Below are 24,152 nucleotides of genomic sequence, written 5' to 3'. Positions count from 1 at the left end.
CACCAGCACTCCATCCACTTGGTCTTGGCTTGTAGCCTTTTGAAATGTAGCCTTTTGAAATTAATAGACAGAGAGGACAAGAACCATGAATATATAGAGGTTGTAAGATCCTTACAGTGAGTGAGGATAACCTGGATGAGAACACTGCAAAAGCAGCTAAGAAAGAACAATCAGACAGGTAGAGGCAGGAGACAGGTAGACAGGTAAGAGGAACCAGTAGAGATCATTGTCTCAGTGAGAACCTGAAGAGGAAACTGTCCAGGACAAGAGAGTGATCAACAGTGTCCACAACTGCACAGAGGGCAAGGAGGATGAAGACTGGCAAAAGACCTGTTCGATTTGTCAACTGTGACATCCCTGATAACTTCGGAGTTTCTGGTGCTTCCTGAAATAGGAAGCCAAACAGAGGAGGATTTAGATTAGAGCGAGAGGAGGCAGCACAGGCACTTGCAGAGGGTCTTCCAGAGGAATTTAGCCATGACCAGGAGATGAGATATAGGAAGGCAGCTATCAAGGATGCTTGGAAGATTTGAGATAGGTTCTGTGTTTTGTTTTCAGTGGCTAGACATAGACATATTTCTAGATAACAGGAAAGCCGTCAGTAAATGGTGAGTGACTGAAAATAAGTGGGGCTGATAACAAGGAAAATCTTTTGCAGAAGTTTGGATGGGGTCAAACATGAAAGTAAAGACTTTGGCCTTGACATGAGAAGGTCACTTCCTGATCCAAGACCAAAGTGAAGAAGGATAGAGTAGAGGAGACTTCTGAGTGACAGGAGATGAGGAGGAATAAACGAGAGAAGTTCTTGGAGAAAGGCCTCAATTGTTCAGTGAAGTAAGAGGCTGGGTCATCAGCTAAGAAGGGAGTGGGACGGATACCATGGGAGCCTTCAGAAAGATGAAAGCTTTTGGAACAGCCACTGTGGAGAGTGAAAGAGTGAAATGATTCCATTTGCTTCCCACAGGGAAGCCTAGTGGAGACTGTATTTGAATATAAATTTTCTGCTGAGCAAGTCAGAAGTTTTCTTTCCCTCTGTTCAGAACTTTCATTGGAGCAAAGGTGGCAGGTGGTGGGTCTAATTCAATACTGTGACTTGCTAAGGAATGATCAGAAATAGGTCATGAAGGTGCCAAGGACTCCCTTTTAAAGGTAAATATACACCTGAAATAATTAAGAATTATTAAAAATTAAAATTATCAAAAAATAAGGAGTGGAATGATTACAAATCATGATAAGAAAGAGGAATAAGGTAAGAGACCATAGGAGGGAGAAGGATAAAAGACTATGTTCTGATAAAAGAATTTTGCGATTGATGAGCATAGAGGTGGAGCAGTTGTGCTCATGGACAGATCAAAGGGATGCCCATCTTTGGGTGCACTTGAACTGCCATGGAAGAAGCGATCACAGACAGTGACTAGACTGACTAACCTGGAAGATCTGGGGTTTAAGGGAGCATCAGTATGTATGTGGACATCCCTGAATCGATGGGCAGAGGTGGAGGAGGAGACACTGTGAGCCAGGCACTAAAGCCATTGAGGAAGGAGGGAGAACATCTTGAGTTGATAGATGATGGCTATGAGAATTTCCAGGGGATGATAAATGCGAATGGCAAACACCTCAGAGGAGGAGAGGTTGACCAGTGATGACGGCAGAATCAGAATCCAGCAGCAGCAAAGAGGAGCAAGGAGAATTCCAGCTAACCTCATCCCCCACACCCAGTAAGTGTAAGTGAATCTGAAACCAGTGTTGAACAGAATGGCAAGGGACACAGTGACCAGGAGGGAGCTGTGTCTCAGTGAGGATGAAAAAGTGTAAGGAGGAGAAAGAATCAGTTTTAAGATGAAAGAAGATTTGTTACTTTCAGAGAAGGCATTCTAGAGAGTCCAGTAGAACCAGCAGGTGGAGATAGAGCAGGATGCTGTGGGAAGATAAAAGCAGAACTGTGGGTAAGGGGAGGGAGAGAGTGGGCCACTGGGGATGGGCAACACAGTTGGTGTTTCAGGAGGGAAGATTCAGCATCACTGATCTAGGCACATAATGAGGGGGTGGGAATAAAGGAATCCCTGAAGAATGAGTTGGGGTAGAGCATCAGTGATTAGAGAGAGGTCTGGGGAAGGAGGCAGATGATTAGACTGGTAAAGGTCCTGCTGGGAGGACTGACCTCATGGCATCTGGTAGTAGAATGTCCTATGAGGTCCAGGATGCCTATTTCACAACATACAGAGGCAGAAGGAGGTCTGTATGGCCCAGGAGAGCTCAGTGAAGAAGCAGAAGGTGGACCTGACCTCAATGTCTGACTCTAACTTCACTATCCCCAGGGTCTGATCTCCTCTCACATTAGGGGCCAAGAGGGAGCTGGTAATAGGGTAATGTTATGGGGACAGGAAAGGTAGTGAGATATGGTGTGGAGTTATGGAGGAGGAATGAAGAAATCGTGGAGTCAGATGGGGGACTCCTGCCACTTGCTAGTTCCTGTGACCCCAGCTGCTCTGGGGAAGCTAGATCACTGAGAAGGACCAAGGAAGGAGGAAGTGGTGTGTACTCCCCTCCCCCACTGCCATCCCTCCCCTACCTCCATTACCCAGACCATGGTCCTTTTCTCATAAACCTGATTTCCTATCATCAGACCAGGCCTTCACAGCAAGGATCAGGACAAGGGAAGAGCTGAGGGGAACATGTTCAATCACTTAAAATTCTCCTGGTCTTTCCTCCATATCCTTTCTGTTCCCCTTTTTCACACTTAACAAGCTCCTTCCTCCCAGAGACCTGTGTTATCAAGGCTGAGCTGACCTTGGAAAGTGTTGTGGTCTCTCATCAGCCTTGGATCTCACCATGGACCTACTGTTTCTGCTCCTGCCTTTGTTCTGGGAAGGTAAGTGGGGTCATAGCCAGAGCTGAGGATGCCTGGAGGAGAGGGGAAGGGTTTGTGTAGGGGGTGGGAATTAACCCTAGAGGAGCTGGGAGGGAGGAAGAAAAACATGGTAGGACTCTGCCTTGACACCCTGCTACAGGTGGCCTGCATCCCTGGACTGCTTTAGTGTGAGATGAAAAAGACAGTCATGTGGCAGGCAGGATGCAAGAGAGCAGTCCATTTATTAATATGATTAAATTATATTCAGCACAAGGCATGGCACTAACCTCATCTGCCAAGTGACATTCCCAAAGACCAGAGTGAGAACAGAGACAACTGTCCAGTTCAGGGTTGCTGTGAGTGCTGGGAGGGAGTGGACATGGTACCCATGTGCCCCAGAGGAAGGAAGGGCACAGGGGCAATGTCAGGTGCAATGATATGTCATTGGATTCAGAGACAATGGGGATGGATGGAGTCTATGGAAGCAAATATTTGGGTCTCCCCTGTTTCTGTCCCAGGTTCTGGTACTGAAGCTTCCAATGTCATGCCATCTCTGAGGATACAGTTAAGGACACCAGCCTAGATCCAGGCATGGCTTTCCTCAGAACAGGAACCACAATGTTTTCTAGAGACATGGGACAGAGAAGATGGGAGGGGCAGTAGTAGATAGAAGGGTGGTCTGGAGCAAAGGAGAGACTAACCCAGCAGTCCTATCCTCTGCTTTCTATCCAAGCTCAGAATTAAGGAGAAACTGTCTTCCTTCCTCCTCCCAGAGTCAGTCCTTGCACCCAGGCTATTTGGCAAATAGCAGCCCCTGAGCCACAGAGTAGCAAGACTTGTGTTCCCCCAGCCATTGGACACCAAAAACCTGGACCTAGAACAGCATTCCCTGTAGTGTTTGGGCTAGAGAACTACTCTTGAGTAGTTCTCATGCCGAGGCTGACTATGGTGGTGGGGGTCACAGTTACCTTGCCTTGTTCTGTTTCCCATCTGAGTACACAAAAGAACCTACACTAAGCTAAGAAGAGGTGTTGAAGGCAGTATCAGAGACTGAACCGGGGGGCGGCGCCAAGATGGCGGAGTGAAAGCAACGACTCACCTAAGCTCCTGGACAAATTCCTCTGGATACCTCTGAAAGGAGAATCTGACCAAACTTTGGAGGTGCGGAATCCAGTGGGTGACAGACTTTGAAGCATTCGGAGCCCAGGTTAGACTGGAAGGTCCCCGGGAAGGATCTGTTCCGCGGGGGTGAGCCCCAGCACACAACGCAGCGCAGTCAGCGCAGCAGGGCAGAAGGGACCTGTGAAGCCCGAGAGTGGCGGGTGAAACCAGCAGAGCAGGAGACCAGCCAAACCGAGCCGGTGAGAGCTGCTGAGCACCAGATATCAGCGCAGCAGCCCTTGAAACCTTCAGCCTGAAGACTAAACTTCGGTAAGTCACCTACTTGAACTTCCGGGAGTCAGGATGGCGGAGTGATCAGTAAATGCTCTCTCCTCCTCACTGATGACCGTGAAAGAACCATAAAATATTTCCCCAGAAAAATCCTGGATCAGTGGGAACAGCAGAAGGGGGCAAATAGTCTCATAACACCAGAGGCTAGGAAAATAGCAAAGGGGGATTCTTCCTACCGTGGCGGAGGCAATCCAGAAGGACAGAGGACCCAGGGCAGAGAAAATTCACACTGAGACCCAGGTAAGCCTCAGCTCCAGGAGACGAGCCACAGGGGTGGGAACACGCATTAGCATCTAGGCATGCCTCAGCCCTCCAAGGGAAAAGGGAAGCCAATAGGGAAGCTGGGATCACCATCCCCTGACCTTGCCTTTGCCTCAGATCAGCTGAGGAGATCTCTTGTGACCAGACTACCCCTCCCACACACTTAACAAGCTAACCCCAGGGTTGATCTGGGAAACAAAAAACAAAAACCTGCTTTTAGCTTCTTCACACATCAGCTCAACACAAAGTTCTGTACCTTCTGACTGAAAGAACCAGAAGCTACAACACTCAGCCAACATCATGAATCGGAAAAAGCAGACGAAAAGTGAAAAAACCATAGAATCTTTCTATGGGGATAAGGACCAAAACACAAACACCAAAGAGCTCAGAGCTGAGATTGTACTTCCATCTGAAACTTCAGAAGGGACTATGAATTTCTCACAAGCACAACTAGATTACCTGGAACAGCTGAAGAAGGGAATAGAAGAAAAACTGGCCAATGATTTTAAAATTATAAAAAAAGAATTCACTGATGAGAACATCACTTTGAAAAGGAAAATTGAACAAATGGAAAAGGAAGTTCAAAAATTAACTGGAGAAAATAATTCCCTAAAAGGAAGAGTTAATCAAACGGAAAAGGAAACCCAAAACCTAATTGAGAAAATTGATCAAATGGAAAAGGAAACACAAAACCTAACTGGGAAAATTGGTCGAATGGAAAAAGAAGTACAGAGACTGAACCCCTGAAATGTGTCTACTGGGCTGGGCTCTGTCTCCCACCCTAGAGAAGTTCTAGCAGCCCTTGGCCTTGGGAATTCAAAGAGGGGACTGGGGTCCTGAAACAGAGTGAGGCTGGAGGGGAAGAACTGAGGCATGGGGGATAATGAGCCGCCTCCAGTCCGCCCCAAGCCTCCTCTCCCCCACAGTCTTCTCTGTCCAGGAAATAGCTCTTGGCCCCTGGTACTCACACTGCTAATTGAAGGATCCATTCCTGTTTCCTAGGACCAGTGGGCAGCCAGGAAATTTGTCTGAGCAGGCAAATGATGTGGCCATGTCTGAGATTTAATTTCTCATCTTAGGGGCAAAAGGAGACTATGAAGGCAGAAAGAACAATTACGAGGTGCATGCAGGAATTCGGGGGAGGGTTGATGAGGGCCTGAATTCTTGGGTTAGCTCCAGGGAAGGAAAGAGAAGAAGAGATGTGACTGAGGGGGAACGGAGAAGATTTAGTCACTGACTGGGTATGACAGGGAATGCAAGGGAAAGGTGACAATATACCATGAGGTTGCTGCCCTCAGGACAATGGTGGTGCCTTCAGTGGAAAATTGAGAAGTTTGAGGGACATCCAGATCTTCAAAGGAGGAAAGGAGGTGCATAATCATGTAGTTCAACTGACAACCCCCCTATAACAAGTCCTACAAGGTGCCTGGAGAACCTCCCTCCAAGGAGTAAAGGACCATTCCAGTACTTGTGACACTCACTCTGGACATTTGACTGATAAAATGTGCAGGAATGTTTTAGAAGGAGAAAGAACAAAATTCAAATATTAGAAATCTAGGAAAATATCTCAGCTATCTACAAACCAATCTAACTGAGCTTCCCGAGTGTACATAAAGAAAGCACATAAAAATTGTAGTTCTTCCAGAAATACATAATGTGAGGAATACCATGATAATGGTGAAGAAATCATACAGATCATCTTCACAGATGTAGTGGAAACAGAGAGTCAAGCTAAGATCAACTAAATATCGAGGACGCTGACATGGAGAAATCCCACACTTCACTTACTACAAGTGTCATACTTGATATTAGAATTTCAGGACACAAAAGCAGATGTTGTATGTATACACAAAGTGGGGGGAAAGTTTTTTTGTTTTGTTTTGTTGATATGCTAAGGTCAAATAATTGAAACTGGGTAAGATTACACTTAGTAAAAACTGACTGAGATATTGTAAAATGGTTAGCTCATACTCCAAAATAACCTAAACTGCATTGGTGAGGTTTCTCGTTACAAAATATAGTCGGCTAAAGCAAGAGCAGATGTGAGGAAGAGCATTTTTAGTGTTGCCTAAATCACACAAGAGACATTGGTCAGTTCATGCAGAAGAGTCGCCTGAGATTACGCCGCCGTTCTTAGTGACTGGGGGTCTTTGAGGTTATGGTGTGATCCCTGGGGCAGAGAGTGCATATAATTTGCAGTTAGGTCTCAGGCACAGAGAAGCATCATATTAGGGAAGTCAATAGACTGTATCAGAGGGAACAAGGAGTAGAGATGGTTAAAATGGGTAGAGTTGGTCTGTAGGGAAGTCGCCCTCTCTGATGGCAGGCTTTACTTCTAAGGCCCACCAGAAGTTCCCAAACTTATTTGACCTACTGTCTCCTTTAAAAAAAAAATACTGAGTGAGCCCCCACAACCCATCCCAGGAAATCTTCATTCTTTAATCCTTTAATTATTTTTTTGAAATTGTATCCTTTGAAAAGATACGATTTATTTTAAACAAAGCATATTAAATTTAATAACTAATGGCAAGTTTGCAATGATTTGCTGCATTGAAATTTTGATGACACAGTATTACATCATGTAACTGAATAGTATCATATTGTAAACTATCATTCCATGCACATATTCCTGACAATGCCTGCTGGACTTCCTGACAAAGGGAGACATGCTTGCTGCCAGTACTTTCTGTTTAAGACCTGTTCTGGGACCTGACCACTGATGGCTTTATAACTTGCATTTTGTGTGTTAATTTGGAAAGCAGTGTAATCACTACAACTTTAATCCTGTTACACAACAGATGAAACATGTAGGATCAGTTTTTCAAAATGTTCTTCTCTTCTTTCCTTATGCCTTCATTGCCTCCTAATTATTATTCAGCACCCTCCAATTGCACCCCAGGCTACGACCACCACCGAGAGTGTTCCATCACCCCAGGGGGTGGCATCACCTACTTTGAGAACCTCTGAGGTCCACCTTCTCCTGAGGGAGGGAGTTTCAGAGTCCCAGAAGTACTTGGTTCAAATAATAAGCACTACAGGCAAGCAGAGAAGAATAGGATTGGAATAAACAAGCAGTGATGGGGCTGCCCTAGAATGATAAGGGGAACTGGGCAGGTTGTTCAGGGCAGGGACCCTTGTGCCAGGCAGGCTGTGGCAAAGTGCAGCTTCCTAGGTAGGGGACTTCAGAGGCCTCTCCACTTCTGCACTGCTAGTGATTCTCAGGGACTCTCCTATCACAATCAGGAAATTCATTTTTGCACCCAAAGGTGCAACTTTCTATTTCTCCCTGTTGGAAAAAAGGTAAGAAAACAAACATGTCTACAGTGCCCATAATGTCAGGAATTGGGGTAAATACTTTTGGAATTGTAAGGGCATTTGATTCTCACAACAACCCTGGCAGGTGGGGGCTATTCTTATTTCCATTGGACAGTGGAGGAAACTGAGGCAAACAGAGGTGAAGTGACTTGCCCAGGATGACACAACCCTAAGTGTTTGAGGATGGCACTGAGCTCTCCCTGACTTCAGGCCCAAAGCTTTATCCACTGGGCCACATAATGGCTTCTATAAAATGATAGACGATTAGATAAAGCCCAGGTTTTCAGACTCTTGACATCTTTTTTCATGTTGCCTCATCCACTGTGTTCCCTATATCTCAGAGCTCTGTGTCATTTCAAAATCTGATGAGCAGATTATATATGCCTTTATCCAAGTCATTGATAAAAATGCTGCACAGCACAGAGCCCAGGTCAGATCTCTGGGCTAGTCTCCTGGAGACCTCTTGCTTTAATAACACTAAACCATCAAAAAGTGCTGAGTACCACCATCCAACCAGTGACAAAGCACTTAACTGTATTGTTTTCTGTCTTCTCCATAGGATGTGATCACCCTTCCAGTACTGTGCTCAAGTCCAAGCCTTCTGTGTCCACAGCATCATTCTCTTCCTCTACTAAGTTACTGATTGTGTCCAGAAAAGGAAGCGAGGAGAGTCTGGGATGATATTGGGGAAGTCAAGCTGGCTTGTCAACATCACTACTTCACTATCTAACGATGATCCAAATACCTCTTTAATCATGCACTCTGCCATACCCTTGAGAACTGAAGCCAAGCTCATAGTCTTTCAGTTAGTAGACTGCTCTCTTCCCTCTTTTAAACTGAGACAGTGTTTGCTGTTCTAAAATTTCCTTTCTCTTGACCTTTTAAAAATTATTTTTATTTATTTTATCAAATATTTCCCAATCATGTGAAATTCTAAGTGTTACTTTCATTAACTTTTGAGTTCCCAGTTCTCTACTTCCCTCCTGTTTCTTCCCTCTCTTTGAGAAATTGAGTACTTTTTGTGTATTTAAGAGAGAGATATGTGAGAAGAGAAAGGGAGAGATAGAAAGAATGAAAGACAAAATGGAAAGACAGAAAGAGAAGAGAGGAAACAAGATAGAGAGAGACACAGAGAGAGATATGGATATTTGAAATCTCTCATACTTTTTGTATAAAATCATAACTGTCATCCAACTGACTAATTCCACTTTTCTCTTATCTTTTATACTGAGGTAATCTCAGTATGGGAGGGAAATGCTTTTCTTTCTTCCATCTTTGGTCTTTTCCCAAACACTTCATTTCATATTTTCCCCAAACTGATTCCCACATTCCCTCTCAGGAGAACATGGAATCAATATACATTATTACTCCTTTCTAAACTTTGCTTACTTAATTACTTGGAGATTTATTTTAGATGGTGAGGAAAATGTAAAGTTAAAAATTATACTCCTAAATGTAAATCTTTACAACTATACAAAAATGGGGGGGTATGGAGCAGGATGGAGTGATAGAAGAAAAGGAATATATTGTTTCCCATTGGATATATCTGTATATCCACACACATAAATACATACACATATGCATACACATGTAAATAAATTCAAAATAAATGAATAGAAAAATGGGTTTTGCTGGAAGTAATCCCCGAAAACATAATATGTAATGATATTTTCAAACAACATACAAAAGGAGAGAAATAAATGACCAGTTCAACTGTTCTTTTCATGATTCTTGAATTTTTGTCTCCAAGTATCATTTACCTGGTTGAATCCAATAAAATTGGATCATGTGAAGCAATAAACATAAGACAACGACATCATGGTTGCAGACCTAGTACAAAATTTTATAGATAGACCAATAGATAGATATGCAGATACACATATACATAACAACATACATATTTTTGTTCCAAAACAAGCAGGATTTCAGTACTTATAGGTAGTGTAAGAGGACTTGGCAGGGTGTCTAGATGATCTGAGACATCATCTCCCACATGGATGCTTCCATCGTAGGGTTTCTGAGCTGGCCTCAAATTTCCGTATTAATGTGCATATTTGATGTAGAGGGATGGGGTTCCAACCTCACACCAATTAAGCACTGGAGGCCCAGACCCCAAGAGGGAATCAATCAATCAATGCCACCTCAAAAGAGGCATTAAGGGGTTTTCCTCTTAACTCCCCACAATGTATGGACAAGCCTTCAGTCAATTTGAAGGCATTCTAGGATGTTGAGTCATGGGATGAAGTAGACGTTGGCCACAAGGGAAACATCATGGCACTGAGTGAAAGAATCAGAGGCAGGAATCAGCTAATTTACCAAGGGGGCAGCTCAGAGCTGGAAGACTGTAAGTGGGGGAGGGCCTGAAGGAGGCTGACCTTGGACTTTACAGCACAGGGTAGCTGAGATACCAAAGGGAGAGCCCAGGGGGAGTGTTTTAGTCCTCCCCACTCACCCTCCACTGTCAGTAGAAGCTGAGTGAGCCCAGAAGGGGTTTTCACCAGGTTCTGCAGGAGCTTATCCTCCTCCTGCACTGAGCTGACCCTAAGCTTCCTGAGGGCAGGCACATCTCCCATGTCTCTGCATCAACAGGGCCCTGCACAGTGCCTGGCACAGAGGAGGCTCTTCCTGTGTCATTGCTGAAACCTTAGAGAACAGGATCTGACCTGCATAGATAAGCTGAAGATTGTTTTTACTGAGATTGAATCCCAAGGAGATAAAAGACATGACCCAAAGATCTGAGAGCTGCTAGAACATGCAAAACAAAATTCATGACACCACCATAAGTAAAAGGACAGGGAAGACCCAAAGGTGTAGGGAAGATGACTGAATTATATGGGATGAAAACACTGGAAAATGGCACTTGTGTGGTTATAAGAATACAGAGAAGCACATGAAGGTCAGTGTGAATTGAAGCATCATGGGAAAGGTAAATCCAGAAAGACACCGAGGGCAAAAAGCACCGGAATCCACAGGAAAAGAACTGGCAGCCAGACAAGATTCAGCCAGCATTGATTAAGTGCTTACTGTGTGCCAGGCCTGGGATAATCACTGAGGATAACAAGATAGACAAAACCAGGCCAAATCCACCAGGAAATCCATAGCCAGGTATTAAGAAGAGACAGGGAGAGGAGAAAAAATAAATACAAAGGGGAAGTGGGAAATTGCATTATAGCTGAGGCTTGATTCAAGCCAGGAAAAAGAAAATGAGGAATGTTAGGCTTCCAGGCATAGGACACAGCTAGGATAAAGGCATGGAGATGAGAGATGAAATGCCATGCCTAAGAAACAGGCAGTTGGCTACTAGACCTGGGTGGGAGAGACCTTAGAGGAGAGTGAAGTTGTCATGATCCTCACAAACCTTTGTGCTGTGGTTCAAAGTCTTCACAACACTTGGTAAATATCACATTTACTCATCACTAAAAGGCTGAGGGGAAGGTGTTGTAACTGTCCCCATTTTACACATGGGAAAACTGAGGCTCACACAGAGGAAAGACAGCAGGAGATGCCTGAGGCAGGATTTCAGCTCAGGTCTTTCTGATCCCAGGTGCCCTTTCACAGGACAGGGAAACCAGTGTTTAATGGTCAGCACCAGGCACTGGTCTCTACCTCCATCAGCCACATAGACAAGCCGGTCCATACAAGATCCACAGCCCCAGCCTTTGCAGCAGATCTGTCCTCCCCCAGCACCTGAGTCCTGACTGTTCCTGCAGCTAGCACAGGAAAGGAGGTCCCTCCCCACTGAGCTCAGCTAGGGAGGACAGAAACCCACTGTGGGGAGAGGAGAGGCTTTCTTCTTCTAAGGATGGTCCTCCGCTCCTTTTCATACCAAGGTTTCCTCTTTCCTCTTCCTCTTTTCTCTGAGCCTGACATAGATGGCCACAGGGAGCCATGGTGTTCAGGGAGTGACAGAAAGCCCCAGCAGAGCCTGCCTCTCTCCTGTCTCATCCATGATGCTGCTGCTGCTGCTGCTCCTGCTCTGGGAGGATGAGTGGGGTTGGTACTGAGGGAGGCTGGTCTGAGGGGTGAGAAGAGGTGGAAATGCTGACCAGGCTTCTGTCTGCCCTCAGAGTCCCTGTCCCAAAGACTGGACCTACAGCCCTCAGTGACTGTGCAGGAGGGTATGTGTGCCCACATCCTCTGCACCATTGAAGACTACAGCATCTTACCTTATGGCCACAGCAGAGTTTATGGCTACTGGTACAAAAAACAACAATTCGGTGACCGTCTTGTGGCCACAAGTGAACAGTATCAGACAGAGAAGGAGGAAGTCCAGGGGAGATTCCATCTCCTTGGGGATCCCAGGATGAACAAGTGCTCTCTGAGCATCACAGATGCCCAGGCTTCAGACAAGGGGATGTCCTACTTCTATTTGACAAAAGGAGATGGTACATACAGTTACCTAAAACCTGAACTTTATGTGAATGTGACAGGTAGGATGCTCCTCTCCTAGGAGGCTCTTAGTGCATGAGGCAGGGAGGTCTGGGGAATGGGATGACCTTGGAGACCATGATCCTAACTGTGGAAGGGATAAGAGAATGTGGAGGACACATAGAGAAGCCATTTAGGAAGCAGAGCAGACCCAGGGAAGTGTGGGAAGACCTTGCCTAAAGCTCCAGAGCTGCAGAGGGGAGGGAACTTGGTGGGGTCCCCTTGGTGAGGAACCAGGACACCAGACACCGCTTAGAGGGGCCATGGTTCTGCTGGAAAGAACTCTGGAGCTGCTGTCAAAGGACAGAGATTCAAATCCCAGGTCTCTGCCTGACTCTCTTTGGGGCTTTTTGCCCTATTATTTCCCCTCCCTCTCTGGGATTCAGTTTCCCCTTATGTACAATGAAGGTGTTATTTTCTACTGCCTTTAATTTACCTTCCTTTTGACCTATAATCTATGAGTGACTCATTGGCTGAAGATGACAGGGGATGCCCCTAGGAAGCTGTTAAGGATAAGGGGCCTGAATTAGAGCCTGCTATGAGGGGAACACAGTGGCAACCAGAGGGGTGGGGTAGGTACCAGCATCTGGAAGGACATTAAAGACCTAATTCCCATCCCCGGACCTTGTCTTACTGTCTCTCTCCAGGCTCTCCAAATGTGATCCAGAAACCAGACATCTGTATTCCAGAGGTGTTAGAGTCGGGAAACCCAGTGACTCTGAACTGCACATTTTCTTGGGCCTGTGGGGACAATAGACCCTTCAAATTCTCCTGGATTGGGGCTGCCCTCTCCTCCAACTCACAAAGCTCTGGGCCATCCAACTCCTCACAGGTCTCTTTAATCCCTGGGCACCAGCATCATGGCACCAACCTCACCTGTCGGGTGACACTTCCTGGAGGCCATTTGAGCTCAGAGAGAACCTTCCAACTCAATGTGTCCTGTGAGCACTGGGGCAGGAGGACTGCATTCCCCAAGTGAGGGGCTAAAGGAAGAGCACATTGGGGGACCAGACTCCAGGCCCAGCCCTGGGAAATCAGATGCCTTTTTTCCTGAGCCAGGGCAGAGAAAGCTGCCTCCCACCACAAGCAAAGGCTGGACTTCCAACATTTATTCATTGATTCATTCATTTTTACATGGAGGGGGGAAGACAAGGCAATTGGGGTTAAGTGATTTCCCCAAGGTCACACAGCTAGCAAACATGTCAAATGTTGAGGTCATATTTGAACTCAGGTCCTCCTGACACCAGGTCCAGTGGTCTACTTACTACACCTCTTAGCAGGGCCAGGGATTTCCTATTTTCTCTCTCTCAGCCTCTATGGTTTCATTTTTAGTCTGTGATTCTGGAATTTAATCTCTTCCCTGCCTGATGCTGGGCTGGACAGAGAGCCCCACCCCCAACCAGCCTGGTGCTTCTGTTGCAGATGCTGAGCAGAATGTGACCATCACCATGGCACAGGATAACAGGACAACAGGCATGAGCAGAGCCTCAGAGGGTGAGCAGGGAGGGAACCTGAGGGCTTCAGCTTCTACTCTAAGGGTGGGTCTGGATATCAAGGAGAGGAAGGACACAGGAGAAACAGGTTCTCTCACTCTGCAGGCCCAGGTTCTCTTTGGCCTGGGCTGCCTCTCCTTCTCCTGAAATTTCATCAGCTCCCATTTACTCATGCCTTTAAGGATTAGAAACCATTGTCTTCCCAACAACCCCAGGAGAAAAGGAGTGGACGAGTTCTTGTTCTCAATTTCGAGATGAGAAAACTAAGGCTCAGAGCTGTGAGGGGGGCCTGACCTAGTGCACATAGGTCCCAGCACCAGAGAGATGTGAACTCTAAATGTAGAGATTGAATGGAGTGTCATCTCTACTGCATCAGGCTTAGACTGACAGGAACAAGGTCCACCTTGAAGTCCAGTTTCCAGGGCTGTACTCTGTCTATCTAGACCAATCATGGTTTCCCTGTTGTGGAAGCTGACCTAGATCTCTGCAGTCCAGGACAAAGCAGGAGATTTTGTTTCCTGGGGCAATGATGTTGATTTCAGGGCTGATATGGGGGTTTAAGGGGCTTGTGTAGGAGGAGACTGTGGGGGATGGGTCAAGGAACTACTGTGAGTGGGGGACAGGAGTCTGGTCATCCAGATCGAGCTCATTGAGAGAGTGAGAGAGACAGAGAGAGAGAGACAGAGAAAGAGAAGAGAGGAGGAGAGAGAGGAGAGAAAAACAGACACAGAGAAAGAGAGACATAGAGGAAGTAAGAAAAGAAAGACAGGATACAAGGAAGAGATGAAGGAAGTGGAAGGTAAAGAAAGTTATATGGAAAGAAACGAAGGAAGAGGGATGGAAGAAGCAAAACAGAAATATGGTAGGAAGGAAAAAAGGAAAATGTCAGACAGAACAAAGGAAGAAAATGGAAAGAAGGGAAAAGGGAAGAACGGGACAAATGAAGAAAAGAGAAGAAAGGGTAAGAAGAAAGAAAAAAGGCACAAAGGCAATATGGAAGGGAGATAAAGAAAGAATAAAGGAAGAAAGATAAAGGAGATGAAAGGAAAGTAGAAAAGAATGAAGGAAAGAAAGAATAAAATGAAGAGGAAAAAGAAGTTATTAAGGAAAAGAAACAAAATGATAGAAGAAAGAAAGAAAAGGAAAAAAGAGAGGAAGGAAGGAAGGAGGGAGGGAGGGAGGAAGGGAAGGAAGGAAGGAAGGAAGGAAGGAAGGAAGGAAGGAAGGAAGGAAGGAAGGAAGGAAGGAAGGAAGGAAGGAAGGAAGGAAGGAAGGAAGGAAAATAAACTAAACTCAATCTGAAATAAAGGCAGAGAACATGACCCAGGCTAGGTGAGGGCTGCTACCAGGAGAGGCCGGAATTCAGGCTGGACTGGAACTGGGGTTTCCCGTCCTGCCTGGGGTCCTGTCCTCTTTCACTTCCCCCTCCCTCATGGGATCTTGGGGGAATCACATCTGCTTTCTACCTTCCAGGTTCCTGCTGAGTACAGTGAAGTTGGGGACTAGGGACTCTCTGAGGTCCTTCCAAGTTCTCACTCCTGAGACCTCCTGATCTTTTTTCAGATTTTGTCTTGGGAAACAGCTCAGCTCTTGTGGTGCAGGAGGGAGAGTCCCTTCACCTGCTCTGTGCTGCCGACAGCAATCCTCCAGTTCCACTGAGCTGGATCTTGGGGGACCAAACCCTGTTATCTTCCCAGCCCTCAGAGGATGGAGTCCTCCCCTTGGATCTACCCCACCTGGGCCCAGCAGATGGGGGCAATTACAAGTGCCTGGCTCAGCATCCTCTGGGCTCCAAGCAGGGAATCCTCTGTGCAGTGTGAGTGTAAGGGGGCTGGGCATCATGGGGTGCTTGGGTCCTGGTGGGGAAAGGAGAGTGTAACACACTATGATGGAGGTCTCCTGTATCTTCTCTCAGATACCCCAAGGATACTTAGTCATTCTTGCTCTTGGGTCAAGGAGGGCTTGTTTTGTGCCTGTTGTGTTCAAGCAGAGCCAGTGCCCTCCTTGCTTTGGTGGGTAGGGGGGAAGCCTATGGAGGGCAGTAGTAGCAGTGACACCTTCCAGGTAACATGAACCAGGTCTGGGTCAACAGCAGCCTGAGAGTGAAGGTGGACAGGATCCCCAACAACACTATCAGCTGTGAAGGGAAGAACCCCCAGGGGACCCACACCCTGCTCTTCCAGCTGGTGGTAGGTGAGGGATGGGGGAGGAGGCAGCTGGGGCACAGGGCCCTGAGGATAGTGAGCCCAGTAAGGCCACTGTCTATGTTCACCGCAAACCAGTTCTGTCCAAGCAGCACCAACACCATACTTGTGCTAGTGATTCAGGGGGAAACTCATGGAGGGAAATAGTAGCAGTAACAGTTTCTGAGAGTTTTCCACCAAGTCTGGGGGGTCTCCAGCAGTCTGAGGGTGAAGGTGGGGCCCACTCATTAACTCAGTTTCTACTGTGAGGTGAGGACCCAGCACAGGGAGGGCAGTCTCAGTGTCTGGCTGCTGCCAGGTAAGAAGGTTGTGGTACAGGGAAGATGGGAGATCTGTGAGGGGTCCAATTCAGGGAGCAAGTGGGGCCAGAGAAGAGAACTGAGCCTGAGGCATGTCAGGGATTGCCCGTTTAGACCAGGGAGACATTCTGTGAAGAGGCTAGTACAGGAGTCAGGAGTCTGAGCCAGAAGACTGGGGTTTGAAACACACCAGACTTTGTATCTCTTTCCTTCACCCAATGAGACAGGAGAGTGTGAATTCCCACAAGGTTTGCTGGAATCCCAGAATGCTTTCTGTTCAGTGTTCCCCTAATCCACTAACCTTGTCTAGGGGAATTTGGGATCCAACTCTGAGGTGGGAAACATGTTCCAACATGTGAATTAACACCAGACTCAGAGGAAGTTGGTCACTAAAGAAAGGACAGACATTGGTGAACCTCTCTCCATACGTATCAAAGGCCATGGACTATGTAGGACAAGAGATAGACCCATGTCCTGATTTATTTTCAAAGAGAAAGAAAGCAGACTACACAATGCACAAGGTAGCGAAATTCAACTCAATTTTTGGAACGTCTGAGGATGGAATATTAAAGGGTGGTTGGTGAACAGTAAGAAAGGAAAACCATGATTCCAGAGTTGATGTATTTCACCAACACCAGGCCCTGGAAAGCAAACCTATGTGGGTTTGCTCTTACTCTAACCTGGCCAGAGGGAGAAAAACCAGACCTAAAATTTAACTCACTTTCAGCCAAGTGTGGGATAGAGAATTCATGTCATTCTTGTGGAGAAGAAGGAGAACTGTGCATTGATGCAATCAGAATTGGTGGCAGGATAAGAAGCCAGCTCCTTCGTCTGGAGCTAATGGAGGCTGTACCCTTCCACATGGGATGCCCTAATCATGGATTCACTTCTCTCCTGCTTTAAAATCAGGGCTTGACTTTCATCCTGCTGGCCTATGGCATCTCTCTCCCTTTCTAAGATGGTTCAAAGACCCCATGAAGGTGTTATGAGGGCCTTGTGTGCCTTATACCACTTCTTTCAACACCTGGACATACAACATCAAATTTTCACAGTTTTAGACTCGAATCTCTGGAGACAGAAACATGCTGGCTTTCCATCTCTCTCTTAACCCATCTTCCATAAAGTCATGTCAGCCAGTGTGTATCAAACACCCACCAGGTGTCAGGAGTATGGGTGTCTGTGTAGTGGTAGATGTGGTGATCAGGAGGACCAGCACCTGTGGGGAGAGGGCTGCTGAGCCCTTGGTAGGGCTGTTCCTCCCTCTTTAAGGTCCACACTTTACTCTCTTTAGTCTCAGCTGGGGCTCCAAGAAGCTGTGGCATGGATGGGACCACACTCTGATCAAAGTGTCTCAGCAGAGTGGCGTTCAGGCAGAGAATGGATGAGAGGAGAAAACTTGGAATAGGTTAGGCAGCAGAATGGAGGGGAAGGACTGAGGTCTGGTGCACAAGGAACGCTCTCTAAGCACACTTGGATCTCTTCCCCAGATCCTCTGCCCAGGAAAACAATTCTTGGTCCCTGGTACTCAGGGGAACCCTCATGGGGGCTGGCTTTCTCCTCACCTATGGCCTCACCTGGCTCTATTACACCAGGCGAGTGTGCCTGCCCTCTATCCAACAAGCCCATAACATCCTGTACCCCTCACTCCCTGCCTCAATGCCCTAGTCACTCTTCTTCTCAGAAATGGTCCCTAGGGGCACCCCTCACTCCCACAGCCCCTGAATATACACCCCTGGCTCTTCCAACTGTGACCAACACTAGGTCTGTTCCTCCCACAGGAAGCCCCTAGGAAGGGAGCAGACTTCAGCTCCAGAAGCAGCCCAGTCATATCTGTGAAGGCTTCTGGCTTTGAACCTGACCCAGACCTGCCTCCTGCCCCTTCCATTCAATGGCCCCAATTCTGTCCTCAGGGACCCTGCAAGTCAGGTCTGACCCTGGAGCTAGTGGACCAACCTCCAGGACTGGAGGACAGTTCTCAGGTCCCCCTGGGTCTCCTATTCTCCCTCTTTGCAACCCCAGATCTGTCCCCCAAATGCCCTATTACATGACCTGATTGATAGAAGGAGAAATTGTGTATCCCAGGATCTGCTATCCAGGACAATCCAGAGCCCCAGCAGCCCTAGACCCAGGTCTGGAGGAGCACCCTCAGCCATGCACAGAGCATCCAGGGCCACACTAGATGCAGGATGCTTTTGTGGAGGTATTTTCTCCCAGCGTAAGTTTAGATGTGTGCTTGGGCCTCAGTTTCCTCATCAGTAATGAGAATGCTGGCACCATACTCTCTCTTCCCTCCAGCAGGGTACCTGGTGCCCAATTCATGAGGGTCACCAGTTTTCAGAGCACAGCATCCCCCACCCCTCACTGCTGCCTTGGAGAAATGTGTGTCTGCCACTCTGGTGCAGGGAGTGGAAGGTCCTGCTCCTTCCAAGATTCTGCTGTTGTTCTCCATCTTTGCCATGAGAAGCTGGCAGGTCCCTTCTTTTACTCATGGGCTCATTTTCCCCCACCCCCATCACTCCCTCTGAAACCTCATAGCTTTCCCAGGGGTCACTTCCCAAAGATGTCACTTGAGGAGGACCCAGCCTCATACAAAGGTTCCCCACACTGGTGGGAAGCCTCCTTAGAATCCAATTGACCCCAATCAGGGCTTCTCAGCACATCCACAATAGGTTCATTCACAGGGAGTCCCTGGAGCAGGCATATCCTGGTCCCTGGATTAACCAGGCAGGGCAGCAGAGTAGACTGGCCTGGAATGGCACTTTCTTTCTGTCTTCACTGAAGGTAGGCTGTGGGAGAAGTTTGTCACTCTACCCCGAAGAGGTGGGAGGAAACTGAGGGGATCTCTTCAGGTGTGCAGCCCAAAACCCCAAGTCATGAACCCACCAAGCCCAAATTCAGGCCTCGGGAGTCTGCTCTCAAGTCATTGTTTCGTGCATTTTATCTCGAAGAACTTTTCACTTGAAAGCTCAGAATTACCTCATTTCTAGGTCACTGCAGATGGAAGCAAAAGATGTCTTGTGCAAGCACCAATGGGGCACCAAAGCATTCTTGATATAGAACAGCCTTTATTTCAGTCCACAAGTAATGTAAGGATGCAGAACAAGGAAAATACTCCATCAAACTATCGATATTAATCATATTTGCATTTCCATTGACTCCCACCTTCCATACAGTGGTCAGTCTTATGGCAAAATTTTAAATGTTTAGGGATGTTCAAAAGGCAACCACTGACATTGTAATGTGAAAATTGATTATCAATAACCAATAACTGGGGTGGGCAGAGATTCAGAGCTCTCCCTTCTAGAGTCCAGACTTTAAGTTCAGTTCTTAAGGACATCCCTAATGATGAAATTGAATTCCCTTTCCCATTCAAGGACCCACTCTGCAGGAAACTGCTATTCTGCTGGGATTTGGGTGGGGTATATATATCCTTTGATGTGGTAGCCTAAAGAGTGGTCTGGTAGAGCTGGTAGAGAGACACTTTCCCTAGCCAAGAGATACTCAACTCTTCATTTTAATATATCCCATCTCTAATCAGGATAAAAATTAGATTTTGCTACTGTTTGATAGAGCACTTATTCATTTCAAGAGTGTGTAAAGTGTGACAAGCCCTCCTCACCCATGGTTGCATTTGGTCTGAGAGAGAGGCCAAATTATCATCTTTGTGCTCATAATCTGCAGGCTTATTAATAAAATCATAGTCACCCAGAAATTATATATTTCTAATGTTTTTAAATGTCACACTAATCAGTCCCACTCTTTCACCTATTATTGAATAAAGGCCTCTTTCCTTAGTGTCTTGTCTTACAAACTGGATGACCTGGCACTGGCCGAGAGTGGAAATGAACTTGGAATTGTTAAGAGGCAACATTCTTCCCATCAGACCACAGGACACTGAACAGCTCCTGTTAACAGTGAGGTACCAAGTCTTGACTTAATCCTCTCCATCAACATTCTCTGGCTTTCCCTCAAGTTTCAGAGCTGGAAGGACCTAGAGAACATGGAACATCAGATCTTGAAGACCTGTCCCAGCAATCCGAGCACAGGACCTTAGAACTGGAAGGAACTTTAAAGTCCTGCTCCAATTCTCCCTTGTTGGACGAGCCCCACGCTCTAAGGTGGAAGGATTCATCCGCAGCTGCCCAGTGAGGCAGTGGCAGAGTGATGACTCAGTTCAATCCACATCAATGCCAAACAACAAAAATTTACTTATAGCCAATTCACTTCTAGGCACAATTCTGGGTTCTGGACACACAGAGAAATAATGAGACAGTCCCTAAGGCTTCTGGGAAGCTTTGTTCTGCCAAGGCAGAAATCAGATGTTGCTAAAATATCAAATCTAAAACTTGTTGAAAGTCATTTTGGAGAGGAGGGCACTGGTCTGCCCTCAAGGGTAGTGAGTTACCAAGAGACAGAGGATCCAAAAAGCTCAATGGATGAGCAAAGAAGAATAAATAGAAACAAAGGAGGGATGGGGCTGCCCTAGATGTCTGTGAGGGAAGTGGGATGGTTGTCTAGGAAAGGAAAATTTGACCTAGGCAAGCTATGACTAAGGAAGGATTCAATCAGTCCAACTGTCCACAATCCTTTTGTAATGCTAGGGGCTGCTAGGTGGCATATTGAACAGAGTTCTGGGTCTGGAGTCCTGAAGGTCCAAGCTCAAGTTTAGCCTCAGACAAACTGTGTTACCCAGGGCAAGTCACATAAAGTCTGTTGGCCTCAGTTTCCTCCTCTGGGAAATGGGGATAGTAACAACACCGTCAGGGTTGCTGTGAGGATCAGATGACATGGGAAAGCCTGTGGTGCCCTGCCTGGCACATTGTGGAGCCAGCTTGCCAAGGGCTTTGTATGCCCAGTGAAGGATCCAGTCCTGTTTTCTAGGAGCAGTGGCGAGCCAGTAAAGTTTTCTGAGCAGGGAAATGTCTGTCCTTCAGCAATAGTAATTTGGCACCTGAGGGGAGGGAGGAGGCCATGAAGGCAGAAAGAACAATGAGCAGGTGCATGCAGTGATACAGGGGAGGGTGGAGGAGGCCCTGAATGCTGAGGCTGACTCCAGGAGGTGAGAGAAGAAGGCCCCATGAGCTGTGGCTGAAGTGAAATGGACATCAGCATCCATGTGTACAGAGAGACACATGAAGAAATTTGATATTGACTATGTCTGCAGAATGAATAAGAAATTATATATAACCATAGTAATAACTAACTCTGTATGAATGTATATATATATATATATCTATACATATGTACATATACATTTTATGTATGTATACACATATATAAACTCACCCATATACCTATCCATGTGTATACATCTTTATGAATTTATACACAGATGTTTTGTTTGTTCTCCATTGAAATCTAATCTCATTGTGAGCAGGGATTGATTCATTCCTTGTCCTTGTGCTATTAACACCTAGAACACAGCCAAAGATAAGTAAACCCTTAATAAATATTTATTGATGAATTGGGGCCCTCACTACTTCCCTGAGCCCTCTGCCCACCTTTGGTTAGCTCTCGCAGTCAGGAAGTCTTTCCTCACAACAAGCCTAAATTGACCCCAGGTCTCTTTCCATCATCTCCCACTGTTTTGCCCTCTGCGGCTAAACTGAATAAATCAAATCCCTTTTGCACTGACTGCCCAAAAAACATTTGAATGACATTTTCCTCTCCCCCATAGTCTTCCTTTAATCTAAATTAAATTACTTAAGGTTTTTTCACTAATTTTCATATGGAAGGGCTCTGAGGACTCTGGAGAGAGGTGAAGCTGCTGACTTTGCACAGCTCTGCCCCACTCACCTGCAATTCACTTGCAAGTCAGGACATTATCACCCTCCTGATGCCACTGGTCCTCCTCAAGAATAAAAGATGAACAAAAATAAGGAATGGACTAAAAGACCTTTCCCCTTCTGGTGATGCCTGCTCTGGATCTTTGACTGATTAAATGCACAGGGAGGAGTTAGAAGGAGGAAGAAGAAATCAAAATGTTTGAAATCTGGACAAACATCTCAGCTATCTATAACCCAAGCCAACCTAACTGAACTTCCAGATAGAATGACAAGAAAGAATATAAAACTGTAGTCCTTCCAGAAGCATAGTAAGAGAATTACCATGAAGGTGGTTAAGCAATCACACAGAAAACTTCACAGATGTAGTGGGAACAGAGAGTCAAGCTGAGATTGTTTGAATCAGAGGACACTGACAAGGAGAAGTCCCACATTTAACTTACTGAGAAATGTCACAATTGACAGTCAACTTTCAGATTCCCAAAGCAGATGTAATATGTGTCCATAAAGAAGAGGAAACATGTTTTGTTTTTAATTTTTTTCCATATGCTAAGGATAAATAATTCAAGTTGTAGAAGTTTACTCTCATGTTTTAAAATGGTTAGCTCACACTCCAAAATGACATAAACTGCAGGGCTGAGGTTTCTCATTGCAAAATATAATTTGATATTCACTTGAAGGAAGATGAGAAGAGAGGAAGATGAGCTAGACATTGCCTGAACTGTCGTCTAGCCATTGTTCAGCTCATACCAAACAGAAACCTAGTCTGTGTGCCCGTTCCTAGTGACTGGGGACTTTGGGGTAATGGGATAATCCCGAAAGTAAAGAGTATATGCTATTTGAAGTTAGATCTCAGATCGAAAGAGGGATTATATTAGGGAAGTCAACAGACTGTCTCAGAGTTGGAGAAGACAAAGAGTAGAGATGGTTACAATAGGAAGATTTGGTCCCTTGGGAAGTTGCCCTCTCTGATCACAGGCTTTTCTTCCAAGGCCCAACTCTCACCAGAGGGGAGGGAGTTTCACAGTCTGCAAAGTGTTTGGTCCATTGGAGAAGTCGAGAAGATCATGTGGGTAGTGAAAGAGCTCATGATACTACCAAACCTGTTGACTCTGAAGGCCAATCCACTTCACCACCACAAACTACTTCCTTCAGAGATAAAACTTAGAGAAGGAGTTCCAGAGGAAGATCTTTTTTTCACAAAAGTAAATGAAAGAAAAAAGCTTAGCTTGCTCTGTCCTTTCACTAAATTCTGGGGACCTGTCTCTGTTTTACAAAAGGTCCATTCTGTAGAGGGGTGAAGATCGAGGTCATGTGGATAACTGCTTGACTTTCTCCCCAAGGTGCCAGAAGGTGAGATGAGGATCAATGGACACCTGTGGCAAAGGAGCAAGTTGATGTCAGGAAAAGCTTCCTGAGAATTAGTGGTGCCCAAAGAGGGAGAGGTTACCTGCAGAATGTGGGGCTTCCCCTCCTTGGAGCCTGGGCAGCCACCTGTCAGACAGGGCAGAGTGGGGCTTCCTGGAAAGGGGATTGCAGAAGGCTCTCCAACTCTGCACTTCTACTGATTCTCAGGGATTCTTCTTAACCTTGCCTTTCTCCTGACACACTCAGGAAATTCATTTTTGTCCCAAGGGGCAGACTTTGCATTTCTCCCTCTTGGGGAACAGGTAAGACAATGAGCATTTCTAAAGTGCCCAGTAAGTACCAGGCATTGTGCTAATCACTTTTAGAACTATTGGGGTATTTGATCCTCACAACAAACCTGGGAGGTAGGGGCTATTCTTATTTCCATTTCACAGCATAGGAGACTGAAGCAAACAGAGGTGAAGGGACAAGCCCAGAATCACACAGCTGATAAGTATCTGAGGCTGGATTGGCCCTCAGCTCTCCCTGATCCCAGGTACAAGTCTCTATACACTCAGCCACATAGCCACCCCTGTAAAATGATAGAGCATTAGATAGAGTCCAGTGTTGCAGGTTCTTAGCATCCTTTTTCTTCCTTCCTCATCCCTGGGCAAGTCTCCTGGAGACCTCTTTCCTCTCTTTCATTGAGCCATAAACAA

At 46.2% G+C, this 24,152-nt stretch overlaps 1 pseudogene; it reads left to right on the top strand.

Annotated features, from left to right (window-relative positions):
• Window positions 1-2,012: 2,012 nt before the first annotated feature.
• Window positions 2,013-18,139, top strand: LOC140508536 (sialic acid-binding Ig-like lectin 14; annotated as a pseudogene).
• Window positions 18,140-24,152: the final 6,013 nt, after the last annotated feature.

Source organism: Notamacropus eugenii, chromosome 5, assembly GCF_028372415.1.
Source record: "Notamacropus eugenii isolate mMacEug1 chromosome 5, mMacEug1.pri_v2, whole genome shotgun sequence".
In the NCBI taxonomy this organism is placed as follows: domain Eukaryota; kingdom Metazoa; phylum Chordata; class Mammalia; order Diprotodontia; family Macropodidae; genus Notamacropus; species Notamacropus eugenii.
This window is presented reverse-complemented; position numbering and strand designations above follow the sequence as displayed.